Source organism: Protopterus annectens, chromosome 9.part0 (genome assembly GCF_019279795.1).
Source record: "Protopterus annectens isolate FY-2018-M chromosome 9.part0, PAN1.0, whole genome shotgun sequence".
NCBI classification, from domain to species: Eukaryota; Metazoa; Chordata; order Ceratodontiformes; family Protopteridae; genus Protopterus; species Protopterus annectens.
Window position 1 is genome coordinate 1,151,948,207 of NC_056743.1, and position 16,237 is coordinate 1,151,964,443.

The 16,237-nt window shown below is 37.4% G+C and overlaps 1 protein-coding gene across 1 annotated transcript in view; it reads left to right on the forward strand.

The window, feature by feature from the left end:
• The first annotated feature begins 4,446 nt into the window (after positions 1-4,446).
• The window catches only part of LOC122811883 (membrane-spanning 4-domains subfamily A member 4A-like), a 156,406-nt gene continuing 144,615 nt past the window's right edge, over positions 4,447-16,237 (forward strand). Inside the window, exon 1 of the mRNA XM_044084024.1 lies at positions 4,447-4,567. The gene's annotated coding sequence lies outside the window, so the exon portion shown is untranslated. The remainder of the gene's footprint in view (positions 4,568-16,237) is intronic.

The window sequence follows — 16,237 nt, forward strand, 5'->3', positions numbered from 1 at the left end:
ATTATACTTGGGGGTTAGGGTGCAGCACTTATGCATATTTGTGAGTACCAGATCTAGGATATTTGTACCCGTAGTGGAGATGCAGACTAGCTGCTCAAGACCATTTGAGTTTACAAAGTCAAGAAATCTTTGGGCCTGCATGTTATGTTCATGACCAAGTATGCCTTCCAGTGAGTGATTCTAATAACTTCAGGTATGATGTATGGGTTTCCTGGTTCCTAGTGGGGGACCTGTAGCTAGCAAAAATATGATATTCAATTTTCCCATGGTTAATTAGACATGGAGTAGCTCAAACATGACATATTGTTTGACCAGCCTTGAGGTGTGCTTATCCTTTATGTGGATAGATACACCTCCACATTTTGCTTTTTCATGTTCAGTGAGTGGTTGGAACTTATGAAAGGCTTTATAGCCATGCACTGCTGAAGTACTTTCCATTGCTTTGAACTATATTTCAGTAACTGCACAGACATCATCATTCTCCAGGCTGAGGAGTTTTTCTAGGGTGTGCAGTTTCTTGTTGAGACTCCTAGTATTAAGCAGTAACACCTTTAGCTTGTCTTGAGTAGCTTTTGCTATGTTGGAAGGTTTGTCTGTCTGGCAATGCCTAAAAAAGGCACTGTAGAGGTGGATAATATTTTAGCCAGTATCTGAAAGCCTAGTAGTGGCAGGTGAAGATCATCTCAGGCAAAGCAACATGGCCTGTCAGCCATGTCCTTCCAGGCTGACAAGTACTGAACCCCTTTAGAATGACACCACAAGCTAAGCCAGTTGTTAAAGCTGATAATTTTCTGTTGGTATTGTGGCATCATCCTTGAAGACAGTAAAACATTGTTCAATGCTAGGCTCTTACCTGCTTATGACACATATTCTGAGAGATCAATCATGTCTCTCTTCATATAGTCCAAGGGGGTACATCTCAGGTCATTCATACCCACAAGGACTATGTCACAGTCATTCTGGTACTTGGGGGAAAGTGGCCTGAGATCTTGCCTGATCTGCTGAATCCTGGTCTCTGACATGCAACTAACTGTAGCCTTCTCCTAATTAAGCCTGTTGAGAGGGACATCAGTGTGTCTCACAGTGGAGTCTACTATGATCAAAATATTGAGTTATTGGGTGTTTTGCCTTATGGGCTTGATAGTTGAGATACAATGAGATGTGGCTTTATGTGTTATAATGAGGACTGTCTTGTTTGTGTGCCTGTAGAGTTTCTGAGGATTGTGCCTGAGATCCTTTGAGTTTTGGGTAAGTTACATGTGAGCACCTCTGCATGTGTGAGTCTATGTGCCTGGCCCATTGTAGGTGCAGTGACTGGTGTGTGTGTGTGTGTGTGTGTGTGTGTGTGTGTGTGTGTGTGTGTGTGTGTGTGTGTGTGTGTGTGTGTGTGTGTGCGTGTGTGTGTGTGTGTGTGTGTGTGTGTGTGTGTGTGTGTGTGTGTGTGTGTGTGTGTGTGTGTGTGTGTGTGTGTGTGTCTGTTGCTGACAACGTGTTTGTGGCATTTTGTGTCTGTATGTGAGAGTCTGGCCTCCAATGTCAAAGTGTAATTACATCTCTCACATACTGTATTTGTGTGTCTAAGAATAAAGTGATGATTAGTGTATGTAAGGCAATTGCTACATTGCCTCAGGATGCTCATGTCCACCAAGCTAGATGCAGAGATAGGAGGAAACTGCCTAACCATGGTAGCAGGTCCTAATGTGTACTTGGCAAGGGATAGGAGAGGGGGTGTTTATAATTGGATAAGGAATGGGTGCTTATGTTGATGTAGTGTAAGCTAACCTATCCAGCTAAACTGCTCATCACCTAAACCAGATGTTCTTAATGAAAACAATTAAAGCAAGGGCAAAATGATACTTCATTTTATTTGTCTTGCCAAGGATGGCTTCAGATGTTTACAAAATCTCTCAAAGTGTGTGGTGTCATTACCAAACGATGAGCGCCTTTGATAACTGAGTCAAGACTCGTGCAAAAGAAAGGCTTATGTACAATCAGAAAAAAACAAGTTTTGCACTACCTATGCCCTAGGACCAATCAGGTAAGCACTCAGTGAGATTTTTACCAGCAATTCCCAGCTCACAGAGGTGAAATCAACCCTCTCCTGCCACAGGATTGTAAACCTTGACCCTCTTAAGGTAAAATGACTGGCTTGGAGCCCAAGTGTTAAGGAACTACAAACAGATGCCTAAAACTAGTTAAAAATAACTGGATACAATGCATTCAAATGCAGAACAGCAGCCCTTAAACACTTAGAAAATGCAACTTTTAAACTTTAAAGAAATGCAAAAACAATAAATCGCACAGAAATATTTCACAGTATAATGAAAACAATTAAAGCAGGTGCAAAATGATACTTAATTTCATTTGCGTGCTCATGCGTGTGTGTGTGTGTGTGTGTGTGTGTGTGTGTGTGTGTGTGTGTGTGTGTGTGTGTGTGTGTGTGTGTGTGTGTGTGTGTGTGTGTGTGTGTGTGTGTTCTGGTCTCAGAGAGTATTACTTTTAGAAGTATTTTTTGAGATTTGTGACATAATTACTAGTGTCGTTTGGTTTAATTTTTTAACAGATGATTAGTATACTGTAAGAGTTGTTATATTACTGCAGTGGGAAGTGGAGAATGATGAAACATAAGGAGCTGTAAAGATACTACAAAACAGTTAAGAAGTGGGGGAACCTTAAATTACCCCCTGGCCAAGCAATGCAGTATGTCCAGTATGTCCAAGGGGTTAATTGAGGTTATAATGAAATGACTAAGGCGGTGGTGGTAGTCTTCCACAAGGGCAGAGTATGGAATGCCCTGGGAAGTCATAGACCTTTACGATTCGTGCCCTTATTTGAAGACAGAAGGAGAAGATTCATAGAGGAAATCTGGTATCTGGTGTATTACCTACAAGCAAAAGACTGTCGGTTTATTACCAGCACAGTTTCTTTTCAAAGAAATCATGTCAAATAAATCTGACAGTAATGTACGGCATGTTTATATCAGCAGCAAACAATGGAGACTTGTTGGTTGGTGTATACATGGACCTTATTAAGCATTTCATAATGCTACACAATAGAGATTGTATGGAATCTGAAGGGAGCAGGAGCAAACAGAAATATGATGAGGTAGGCAACAATTCTTGTTAGCAGGAAGAAAAGAGAGGGTCATGTTCAAAGAAGTTAATTGTCAGGCACAGGCTATAATTAAGTGTCACAGGGGTCAGTGCTGGGGTCATTTCTTTTCTTCTTTTTTGCATGTATCAGATATGAGAACTGAGAAAGGAACAAAAGTAACATTTGCAGATGACACAGAAATAGACACAGTAGTATCTAATGTGAGGGACAAAGCAGAAGTGAGCTGAAAGGTAAAGGGTTCAGTGTAAAGAAATGTAAATTTAAGTGTGGAACAAAAATGGGAATCTATGTACTCTAGAGATATAGCAATACTGTTGAAAAGAGAAACATGGAGTTCACAATAATACAGGAAAATCCAAGGAGAGCATATACGAAAGCAGTAGTGAAGCAAAAAAGGGGAATATGAGATCATATTGGTCCTGCAGCTGCGGTAGTGCAGCGGTAGCATTGTTGCCTCACAGCAAGAGGTTCTCCCATTCAATTCTCGGCTGGAGCGCCTTCTTTGTGGAGTGTGCATGTCCTCCCCACGGTCGAGTGGCATTCGAAAGACATTCGTATAATGGGCATGCCTTCTCTGAAGGTTGGGCGTTGAGCTGGCACCTTGGCACCCATAAAAAAATCTACTGCCAATCGTGCCAAACTGTGGTGACCCCTAACCGGGAAAAGCCGAAAGAAGAAGAACTGGTACTGTACAAAACAAAGATAAGACTGCAGTTGTGATACTGTGTACAGCTGTGGTGTTCATAAAGAAGAAAAACATTAGGCACAGAAGGGAGTGCAGAGGTGTGCAACCAAAGAGATTAGAGGTTTACATGGAATGAAGAGTGTGGTGATACTGAAAAATGAGTCAAGGGAATGACATGATACAAAATGTATGCTAATAGGCACAGGTCTGAAAATAAAAGATGTCTAAAGGGACCAAAATAGTAAACTGAGGACTTCCAGTACTTGACAGGCATTAAGCAGCATTTTGCCATGGAAATGTTGATAAGACCCTAGAATTCACTGTTGCAGGAAATGCTGAATAAAAAGAAGGCAAATTAGAATAATTAGATGAAATAAATGAACAATATAAATATGTCTTATTGTCCCATGTTTTTCTTCTAAGTACAAAGCATACTTACATGTGTGTATATTCCCTTTCTGACTCCAAATGTGCAAACAGAATCATATCTTACACTGAAAATCTTCAAAGTTAGATATTCTGGCCATCAGAGAAAACACTGCATGTCTGGGTAACAGCAACTGTAAATTCCAGAGTGTGTTAGTATTACACAGTCTCCTCCCCCATGTAGTTTACTGATCCGGAAGGCAAACAGACATACGCTTTGCCTTGACAGAGAGAGAAAGAGAGAGAGAGAGAGAGAAAGAGAGAAAGAGAAAGAGAGTAAGAGGCAATATTTACTAAAAGTGAAACAGCTCAGAGAACTTCACACTAAACTGATGATTTCAGGTAATGAACGTTTCAGAAATTGCACTTCTTTGAAAAGCAGGACATGGCTTCAAAAGTAGGACAAGCACAAAATAAAACAGTTGAACGGATTTACGATTGTGTGTGTGTGTGTGTGTGTGTGTGTGTGTGTGTGTGTGTGTGTGTGTGTGTGTGTGTGTGTGTGTGTGTGTGTAAGTGTGTTCCTGTGTATGGCAATCTGATTATGCTCCTTGTTTCTAGTAATATCATTAGTACTTGAAAGGATGAATGACTTACTTGAGCCTTCACTATGTCAGATAATGTTGTTTGAATTAAACCATAGCTTTTAGGTTTATTTTGTTTTTCAGCTCCTGTAATATAATATTCCATATAAAAGCTGTTTTACTAAATGGATTATTTATATTCTATATCCCATATGTTCTGCTTGTATATACCCTAGGTGGATTGTCATACTTCTCAAATGTCCCTTATTTTACTCAATGCCTCTGATTTAGTTTCATATTTTGCCTTGGCATTCATAAAAGTTTTGTTGTTCTTCTAAATCATTGAGGATTGCAGTCACTTAATAATGCCAGGCATTAGAACTTCATACCTCTTATTATTCAGAAAAATGCATATCGATGCAAAACCTGTTGTTCTATTACCCTTTTAAGTGAATTAGAGTAAGATTTAAAATGTATTCATGATTTTGGGCCTTTGTTTCCCCCTCCACCATGTTTTGTTTGTGCCTGATTCTTGAGTAAAGAACGTGAGAGCTATGTGGACTAGACAAAGCAGTAAATCTCTGTTATGTCACCTGTTCATTTTACTTTACTTTTATGTCCTCATTCTTTAGGTGTTCTGAATCTCCCTGGCTACTGATATGTTCCTTCAAATACTTAGGTTACTGCTGCAGAGAGTATAATTCTATAAAATATAGCTATACTTGTGTATATGAACATGTAAACTGTGATGATATTACAGTAATAGTTCAGAGCCACTGAAGCAAGTAGCAACAACACTGCTGACATGGAATACAGCAGCAATCTAGATGCACACAACAAAGTTACAACTAAGTTATATTACATTTTCACAGAGGTAGTCTGGAGAACAACATTTCTGGTATTCCTGACAGATGGTTCAAATCCTCTGCTTTCGACTTTTGTATAAATTACCTACATTGAATGGTACATAAACTACAGATTGCTGTGACTGTCCACAGCATACTCTGTTTGGAAAAGCATCCTTGACAGTTCATATATTTGCTAATACTTCATTCAAAACTAAAACAATAAGTGAGAAGATCACTGAAAAACCAATCAGTACAAACAAAATAAAAACTCCAGCAAAGCTAAAACCTCCACTGAGTGACCTCCCAAACCTCTTTGTATCAGAGGCACATGGGATATATGCAAATGACCCTTATGAACATCAAGTGTTTCAGCTAATTGGCGATTCTGAATGCCCATGACTTGTTTTGTCATTTTCATGGACAATTTCAGGCCAATAAAGTCAAACCCCACTAGCTATGGATAGGCATATTTGCTGTCACAGCTATCGCAAAACATCTGCCTGTTCCACCTAAGCAAACTTTATGCAAACACTGAATGTAACAATCATCCCATGTCTGATGAATAAACTATATTCATTGGCATCTCATTATATCAATAGCTCTGTTTGTATGTGTACTGGTTATTTGCAGTATACTGGGTTACTAGATGTTAAGATAAATGCAGGAAATGAAAAAAATGAGCAATGGACTATGGGTAACTGATTTGGGTTCTTCTAGCAGTGTTACTTTCAAATTTCCACTGTCAACAAGTCACAGGGACCATTTTATTTGATAGCACTGATTGTAATGATTTTTGCATTAAACCTGATAATTAAAACAGGCAGTTGAAGAAGCAACCATGGTATTTGTGTGACACAGACTAAAATATATGGAGCTTACTGAAGGAATAAGGTTTTGTTACGTAAGACCCAGGCTTCAAATCACTTATACTAGTGACAACCAAAATTTAGATTTTCCTTTGGGAACCCTGTTAGGGTATATAAACGGTTCATAAGTCATCGTGCTGCATGCTGCTATGGGGGAAAAGCAGTCAAAGTGTCAGCTTGTGCATAGCTGCTCATGGCTCTCCTGGTGTACAGGTGAGCAGGTACTGACCAACATGGTGAATCAGTAGTTAAAATCTTTTGATAACAGCTCCAGGGACCTTGGTTCTAGTCAAAGTGCGCGCATGTGTGTGTGTGTGTGTGTGTGTGTGTGTGTGTGTGTGTGTGTGTGTGTGTGTGTGTGTGTGTGTGTGTGTGTGTGTGTGTGTGTGTGTGTGTGTGTGTATATATGTATGTGTAGAGTATGCAAGTTCTTTCACTGTCTGTTTTCTTTTTCCTCCACCCATTTTCTCCCACCTCCCAAAACATGTTGTTTAATTTGTTAGCCAAAACTGTCCATATATAATATAATAATATAATTTCCCCTACCCTTGTGATCCAAGCCATAAGTAAAATAGATTACTGAATAAGTTAAAAATCTCATAAGATAGGAAGAAATGGAAATCAGTGATGCTGTACAAGTGGGATGATTCTGGATTCCCTGCACAAAAAGTATTTGCTTAACATTGTGGTTATTGTTACAGTAACTGAGAAAAAACAATAAAAAAGGCAGTCGTGGGTACATGAAGTTTGAGGAAATATGAAATACTGCACTGCTAATTGTTCAATTCTTTGTGAGAAGCAACTATGTAAACCAGAATGAAAACATTTTTTTTTCAAGTTGACAGCTGAGATTACAAAGAAATATGAAAAACTCAAAAACAAGAAAACAACCCAGAAAGGTTAGGGCAAACAATTTAAGCTATTAAAGTAGAAATATGCTTTGAAGGCAGTCACAGTAGCAAAGTCTTGAGCTGGGTTTTGTTTGCCGCAGAAGGTGCACATTGCTATGATATAGCTGAGGACTACTGATCACTGCAGCCAGGCTGTCATGCATGTTGTGTAAGGGTGTATAGTGCCCGTGGGCAGGCCCAAATCAAATACCCAAATTTTGGCACAGTATACTCCATGAAACTTAACACTTTATTCTATGAGATCTTTTAACCTTTAAAATGCTGCAATATATTATTAGATTTAATGGTAATTAGAGAAAAAAATACATGAAATTAAGCCAAACCCATTGTAAGTACCCATGAGATAGATGGATAGCATTACCATCACACAGAAATAGATACCAACATATGCATCATAATTATGTTAGAATATAACCAAAATCCATATATTATCAATAAATGACCATTCTAAAACCTTTTTTTAATTAAACATGGGAATAGGAAGTCATGAATCCACCAAATGAAGTTGGTAAAGAATGGCCTTAGAGGTAACATACAAATTATGTAACAAGTAACAAGCAACAATTCAAGGATTCCACTTTCAGAGCAGGAAATTCCATTTGCAATGACACATAATCAAGGAATCTGATGGTTCCTTAAAGAAATTTCTTAGATTAATGACAGACAAATAGATTTACATGGCCAAACTGTATGAAAACATCCTCAACTGAATTATACCAAATATTGCAGTTTGTGGAGTCAGGTTTGCCCATTGCTGCTAATTTATGGGGACTCAGGTAGACAGCATACAGAACACAAACTGCTGTTCAATAAATTTAAGAAAATATATATTTTTGTAGGCATTGTACATAGTTGTTTGCCATTTTGGAAAAAAAAACATATTATTTTAAGCAATATCATGCAGTAACTAGATGAATGAGTAGCAGAATAGTACAAAACATTCGGAAATTAAGGGTAAATCAACCATGAGGAAACCATTTTTTTATTTATTTAATCTTTGTTGACTGGGTTAGTACCAATAGGCTAGTGACCCCTTTTCAGTGGACAGACCTGAGGTGATACTTAAACTACTAGGTGAAACTCGGCCACTGCATCAGGGAACTTCCCCTTCTCTTTTCGCTAGGTGGTGTGGGATCTTTGACATCCACCTGAACTACCACCAACACAAGCAGATGGGATCTCATTTTAATGTCTCATCTGAAGGACTACACACTCAGCAGTTTAGTACCCATTTATGCTGCACTATAGTGTCAGAAATCCATCTAACTGGTATGAAAAAGTTCCCACTGCCTTTTGCACCAAAGTCAAGTGTGCAACCTCTTATGCCATTGCACTGTTGTTGTTATCAATCTCCCCAAAAAGAAAGGATCTAACATTTTTTTAAATTGAGTTGTGGAATGGTCCTTGATTCAAGGTGCTATATATTCAACATCTCTGTTAAAGTTATTGAAGTATTACCTTACATTAAAAGATATAAGCATAGATTTTTTATCATTCCAAAATCTGATGTTTTCTTTTTGTCCCCTTGGACCTCATTTTTTTGGTCTGAACCACAGCACTAAATGTCTACAATAGGTTTACCAGCTAGTCCCCAACCCCTCCCCGGACTTACTCTGATTTTACTGGGGCTGGTTGTGGATCTTGAATGTGTTCTTGGAGCGCAGCTCATCTGTGCATCCATCCACAGTTTTTTTTTTTTTTTATGACTTACCCTCGTCCTTTTTCTACCCCCCCCCATGTTCATTGATTATGTCTGAGAGCAAATTCCCTCTTTGGACTATGCCTCTCCTTAGGGAGCACACAAATGAGCACCCTCCCACCTAGGCTGGACATGTCTTTCCCTGCCTAGCTGCTCTGTCAGTCACCTGAGACTCTAACTGAACCTTGGTCCACTTGGGGATAGTCAGGGCTTTATCCCTTTATGCCACTGGAGTAGCCTGGAAAATCTAACATGTTGAGAGGTTAGGGTTATCTGGAAGTGTTTATGGAAAAAGGAATTGTTTACACAACCCAATTCCTCCTAGAAATTCAGAGTCAAGTGTTAACAGTTTAACAGATGATGAATGTTTAGAAAATATATATATGATCACTTACATGTAAATGAAAAGGATTTCAAAAAGATACCTGATATAACTGGACTCTTAAGAGTACTCTAACTGAAATAACCTAAACAAGGATATAGCAAGATGCTGTGTAAAGTGTCCAGAAATGCTAAAATGTTTAACTAGTCTAGACACCTTGTAAAAATAGTTATGTTAGAGATCTTAAGTTTGTCCATTAAGTATGGATTCAAAAGATACCAAAACAATGGGCAAGCATTCAGAAGTAAACCAGTAACAAAAAAAGGAATGCTAGATGCAGGACACCATGGAATATAGTAAAAATAACAACCACGGACCATAAATAGGATAATTTGTGAATCCAATTCATGAATGTTAATAAATTGGATTTTTAATGAATAGTATTTTATTGTTATCAACATATTTTATTATATTATACACATGCTATTTATAAGATTCAAATGATAGACAATGTACTTTTGAATTGCATTAGAAGATGCTTTGTTTTTAATTGAACTTAATTGGTTAATTAATTGTGATAATAGATTGCTTCAATAGTTTCAGCTGTTGGATGTTCTGATGAAGTCCCATAGTTAGGGATGAAAGCACTTAACATTTTATTAAAGTTGCATTCACAAATTATCCTATTTATGGTCAGTAATTGTTATTTTTACTATATTCCATTGTGTCCTGCATCTAACTTTCAAATTTTGGTTAATGAATTCAAAAGATAATGCAAGCTGACCAAGAGATTGTTTTTTTATTCTATGGAAACTTTGAGATTATTTTGTTAGAACTCTAAAGATTTTGTTTGAAATAAGTGAAATCAAATTATTACAAAAAATAAAATAGCAAGCCTCATCAGAGGCAAAGAGATAAAGCCCTAACTAAAGGGCAGGTGATCCAAGTTCAGTTAGTGCCTCAGATACTTAATGGTGAAGCAGGAAGGTTGAGCAAGACCATCCTGAAGGGAAGGTGCAAACTCAGACAACCCTTCAGAGTTGATCCCTGGTGAAGGCTGCAGACATGCAAGGAGTATTGTCAACAAGGTTGGTCAGCACTTTTCCTGAGTCTTGGATGGAGGCATGGAAGAGACATCATAAGACAATTGCATGCCATTCCCTTGAGCATCAAAACTGCATGCAAAGACAGGGAACAGATTTTAAAAGAAAAAACTCTCTAGAAACAGTAACACTGTTCTAGGAAGCAATAATCTCATTACTACCCCCAACCATGGGTAGAAGTCAGCCTGGTGGATGTAAGGAAGTTTCATAGAACCGATGGATGAGGTGAGGGCTTCAGAGCAGCTCATGGTCAGGTGCAGGGAGCAGTAAAATAGCATGAGGAAAGCATTCATTTTAACAATTAAATTTCTAGCAAGCAAGCAAGCTAAATTTGAATTTGTTCCAGTTATCTTGGTCCACTTTAATTTTACTAACATTTAGATCAAATTCATATAAAGAAAGGTACAAGTGTTGGATATATTTTGACATCAAAAATTGTGTTGTAAATGTGCTATTTTTAACAAGTGTGATATACTTGAATACTTTTTACTGCCACTGTAAAGCACAAAGCATTTACCATTATAAATACTGTAAACTTACTTTTGAATGAAGATGCCAAATTCTGAGCATTCATGCATCCAAACTATTGTTTGTAAATCTGCAGTTGTCTTTCTCTATCAGCATGGTAATATATATTTATTTACTCAAAATAACTGTTGTAAATCTGCATTTTACTGTCTTTATTTGATGCACTAAACTATTGCTTGGTGGCCCATGACCATTCACCTACCTGGTTATCAAATGTCAATAAATATGTTTTTAACTCTCAGATGTTTAGGCTTCTGAGTGTGATATTATGACATTGATGGCAGAGATGAGTTTAACATATTATTCATGGAACTCATGAGAAAAGGGTTGATTTATAAATGTTAAACTTGTAATTTGAAGCTTTGTTATAATCTCCTGTTAGCTGGAGTAGATGAAGGATAAATAGCACTGGATGCCTGCAAATGAGGTAGTGTTGGTACTTAGATTGAAGAAATAAATACCAAATAATTGTTGGTCTTGATAGATTTGTAATAATTTGTAATAATTTGGGTTGCCTTGTAGCTATAGAAATCTTTATATAAGAGGAAGAGCTCCCATTTAATGCTAAACAAGTGGGAGCTAAATCAAATAAAACTTTAATGGCTTGAAAATAACTGTCTGGGAAAGAAAAAGCTGTTAAGTTAAAAGAGAGAAGGGACGTGAATATCATCAAACATCTTGTTTCCAGCCATCATGATTCATGTTATGGTAGAAAATTAATTTCAGCATAAGCTCCTTTTCTGTTCTGCTTGATTCTATAAATGCTGAGCAGGACATTGAGGCAATCTGATTAGCAACAAGATGAACCCTTTAAGCCAGTATCACTAAATAAATGTTTAATATCTGGATAAATCAGTAATATAGGATAATAATTCTTGATTAAGCATAAGCCTGCAGTTGGTTTAAGTATAACAATAAAACGAAACCACCAAGTAGACCAGCATGAGCAGTTTGGAGTAAAAGTTAATCCTTTATTGAACATTCAAATGCAGACCGGTTTCGGCAAGTGTTGCCTTCTTCAGTGTGGGACAAAACAACAAAGTCCCATCCATCAAACATTTTATATGAACCTTCAGCCAATAAGGCAACCAACTTCATAAATATTAATGATGCAGAGAGAAAAAAATTTTTGCCTTCAATACTGGTTAGATAGGGCAAATCTCTACACACCAGGGTTTAACACATTATTGATTTGTATGTCAGAACATGTACTCAACAAAAATGTTCTATATTTCCAAGGCCAGTGTTACTGGCAGTTGCAAGGGACTGCCATGGGAGCATCCTTTGCTCCCATTTATGCCGATCTTTTCATGGCTTACTTTGAGGAGTACATGATATATGACGCTTTACATAACATCTATCAGGTGGAGATGGACATCTGGCGACGATATCTGGATGACTGTTGGTTAGTGTGGCGTGCGGACTTGGGTTACTGATATGAATTTGTGGATTATTTAAATGATAATGCATGGGGACTTGAATTTTCAGTCACACATGATCAAAATTCAATCAACTTTTTGGATGTCACGGTCTCCAGAAATTCTGACCACACCCTATCCACGAAGGTGTTTCGCAAGTACCCACAATATAACACTTTGCTTCATGCTTCCAGCTTGCATCCCCATCACACTATCAGAAGCATTCCAGTGTCTCAGTTCATATGCATAAAACGTCTTAGTTCCAAGGATGAGGAATATCAAGTAGCTAGTATGGATCTGAGTCAGAGGTTTGCCAGCAGGGGTTATGACCATTATGATATAATTTCAGCCAGATGTAGGGCAAATCGTATGGATAGGGAACAACTATTGGAATACAAAAACAAAAACAAGAATACATCTTGTACCCTTGTCAGGTTTGTTACGACTTATGGAAGAAATATCAATATGGTTAGGAATATTATTAACAAACATTGGAATATCCTATTGGCTAATGACCGGTTACGATCAGTTTTGGGCCCACAATGTCGGTTTTCATACAAGCGGGGGAAAACCTTGGGTTCATATTTGTCACATTATAAACACATGGCTAGTGGAGGTACCATTCATAAACAACTTACCTTACAAGGTGATGAGCTTTTTGGCTCCTTTCCCTGCGGTCATTGTGGATCTTGCTCCTATATGCCCAAATCCAAGGAATTTTCCAGTCGCAACACTAGTAAGATATTTAACATCAAAACATTTGGTAACTGTAGTAGTGATTGGGTAGTGTACCTAGCATCTTGTTATTGTGGTGCATTCTATGTAGGCCAAACTTCTAGGGCATTTAGATCTCGAATGAACGAACATCGTAGTGACATTAGAAATCACAAAGAGACTAGTGCTTTGTACCAACATACACTCAAACATCCACAGGCCAGATTCAATTTCATGATCATTGATCGCATTTCCGGCGATAGAAGTAATAAACAAGGTTGGCATGGCCTATTAGATCACAAAGAGAAATATTGGATAATTACATTGGGGGGTTTGTTCTACCCTGGGCTCAATGACCATCTTTAATGGGTTTCATATGTAACAGTTGCACAAGCCTATCCAATATATGTATATATGGCATATACATTTGGTCTATGTTTGTTTCTGTATAACTATTTCTTATTTCTGGGTGGCATTGTTTCCCAAAGGGGGTAGGTCTGCTTTGTTTTGTATGAGCCCTTGTTGTTTTTCTGATAGGGTTTTCCGATATCAAGACTTATGACAGATATTACCATTTATGTGTTACATTAACATGTCCCTAGGTATCTCATTTGGAGTGGTTGATCAGTGCAATCTAGCTATTGCTAATTTTGTTCATTATAGGTACTATGGATATTCACCAGATGGAGGGTTTGTTCAATATATTGTTGTATATCCAGATCATGATGTTTGGTCTACAACATACAGCATTTTTTCATTAACTTTTTTCTTTAACTTTTGTCTGTTGGTGAACTGTGCTATACACTATACTATTGATCATATTGACATTTTTTGAATACTTTATATCCAATGTATATATCTTTTATGTACTCTCCTTACTTACTATGTCTAACATGCAATTTCTATTTTTATTTTTTATTTTTCATTTTCTTTGTTATATTTTTATATTTTTTTATTTTATATCTGCCAGCTTGAGTTTTTCTGATGATCTTTTTAATGGTCATACAGTATTTGTAGTCAACATTTGACCATTACAAGGAATATTTTGTCATGGCAAAAATTTTTTTCTCTCTGCATCATTAATATTTATGAAGTTGGTTGCCTTATTGGCTGAAGGTTCATATAAAATGTTTGATGGATGGGACTTTGTTGTTTTGTCCCACACTGAAGAAGGCAACACTTGCCGAAACCGGTCTGCATTTGAATGTTCAATAAAGGATTAACTTTTACTCCAAACTGTTCATGCTGGTCTACTTGATGGTTTCGTGGCATTTGGTTTGGACCGTGCATTTCCCCCTTGCATAGGATTTTGTTGGTTAAGTATAACAATAACATACCTGTTTGTAAATTCCTTTTGATGCTTTTGAGGTTGTTGTGTTGTTGTTGTTGTGTCTTTCAGCTTTTCCCGGTTAGGGGTTGCCACAGCAGAACTCCGGTCCGCTAATGATTGGCAGTAGATTTTTATGTGCCGAGTTGCCAGCCCTGATGCACAACCTTCAACTAAGGTACGCCCATTCACACGTGTCGCCACACAGAAGATGCTCTAGCTGAGAATCGATGTTATACATATGTTCATATATGTGCTGTTTCAAAGCCCCAAACACCACAGGCCTTTTAAAAAACGTTTTGACTAAAAATTGGGTTCTAATTCAAACCAGTCTTACTACATGCCACAAACTAGGTGGCAGACCTATTTTTACCTTCAAAAGAGGACACAATCTGAAAACACTTTTGGAGAGACCTTTTAGAAAATTAGTAACCAACCCTGGTATATACAAATGTGGTAGGTGTAATTTTTGTAAACACATAAAAGTGGGTAAGAACTTAGACATAAATGGACAACACTTCCACATTCTAGATAGATATAATTGTGAAACTAAAGGAGTGGTTTATTTGGCTTCATGTGACAAATGCGACTGTTTCTACGTAGGTAAAACTGAGAGACCTTTGAAACAGCGCATATATGAACATATGTATAACATCCGTAAAAACAATTCCAACAATGCTTTAGCTAAACACATTATTGAGAACAGTCAACATTGTTTCTCATTTCCCATTTTAGACAAAGTTGTTCTTGAAAGGAGGGGGGGGGGCATGGTCTTTGATTTTAGAAGAAAAAGAATTATTTTGGCAATTACACCTTAATTCTTTTAACTTTCCTGGTCTCAATGACAACTGCAATGTTAAATGTTTATTAAACTTGAAATCCTTGGATAGATTAATTATTTAGAACACATTTATCTTCATTATTTTGGAGAATATTTATTCTGATTTATTGGAACAATTTCATGGGTTTTACTTTAACTTTAAGAAACAGGAAGTGATGTTTAACTTGTATTTACTATTTAAATGACGTATTTTCCTTTATTCAATGTATCTGATGAAGTTTAGCAATACTGGCAAATGAAAGCGCTAATAAATTACTTTGTTTTAATTACAGGAGTGGTTAACCGAATCTGTCTTTCTAATTTTATTTGAGTGTGATTTTTCTTTTCATTTCAAAACAATATGGCTATAACTATTAGGCCCACATTTGCCTAGTGTCTCCTCATGGCACCTGCCCAGTCTTGTAGTTTTTTTTCCTTTCCTGGGCTCTTTATTAACATTCTTAGTTGAAGTCACTACATCACAATCACCAGTACAGATCAGCACCCCTTCATGAAAAGATAACAACTCTGTCATCATCTCCTGAAATTCTGTGGCATTGAAACCTGGAGGGAAATGTAATGACACTAGTGTTATTTTATTCCTTTCTAACGTCCTTCTCACTGCTTCAAGTCATTCTTCTAGATCTTCCAGCTGTGTTTCCATGGCAACAGACAGAAGCGCACAATCACTATTACTACTCCTGTCTTCCAGCCTACCACCACTGATGCATATTCCCCCTATTCCAGTGGCCCCCTAAATAAACCTTTATGCTCTAGTGGCCAAAGATGAATCTCCTATAGGAGGCATACATCTGGGGTCTATATTAGATCACCGACCACTTAAAAAAGTGAACGGTGATTAATCGACCCTATGTAAGTGAAAGCTTACAATCTCAAACTGTCAGAACAGCGATTATTTTCCTAGGGAAAAA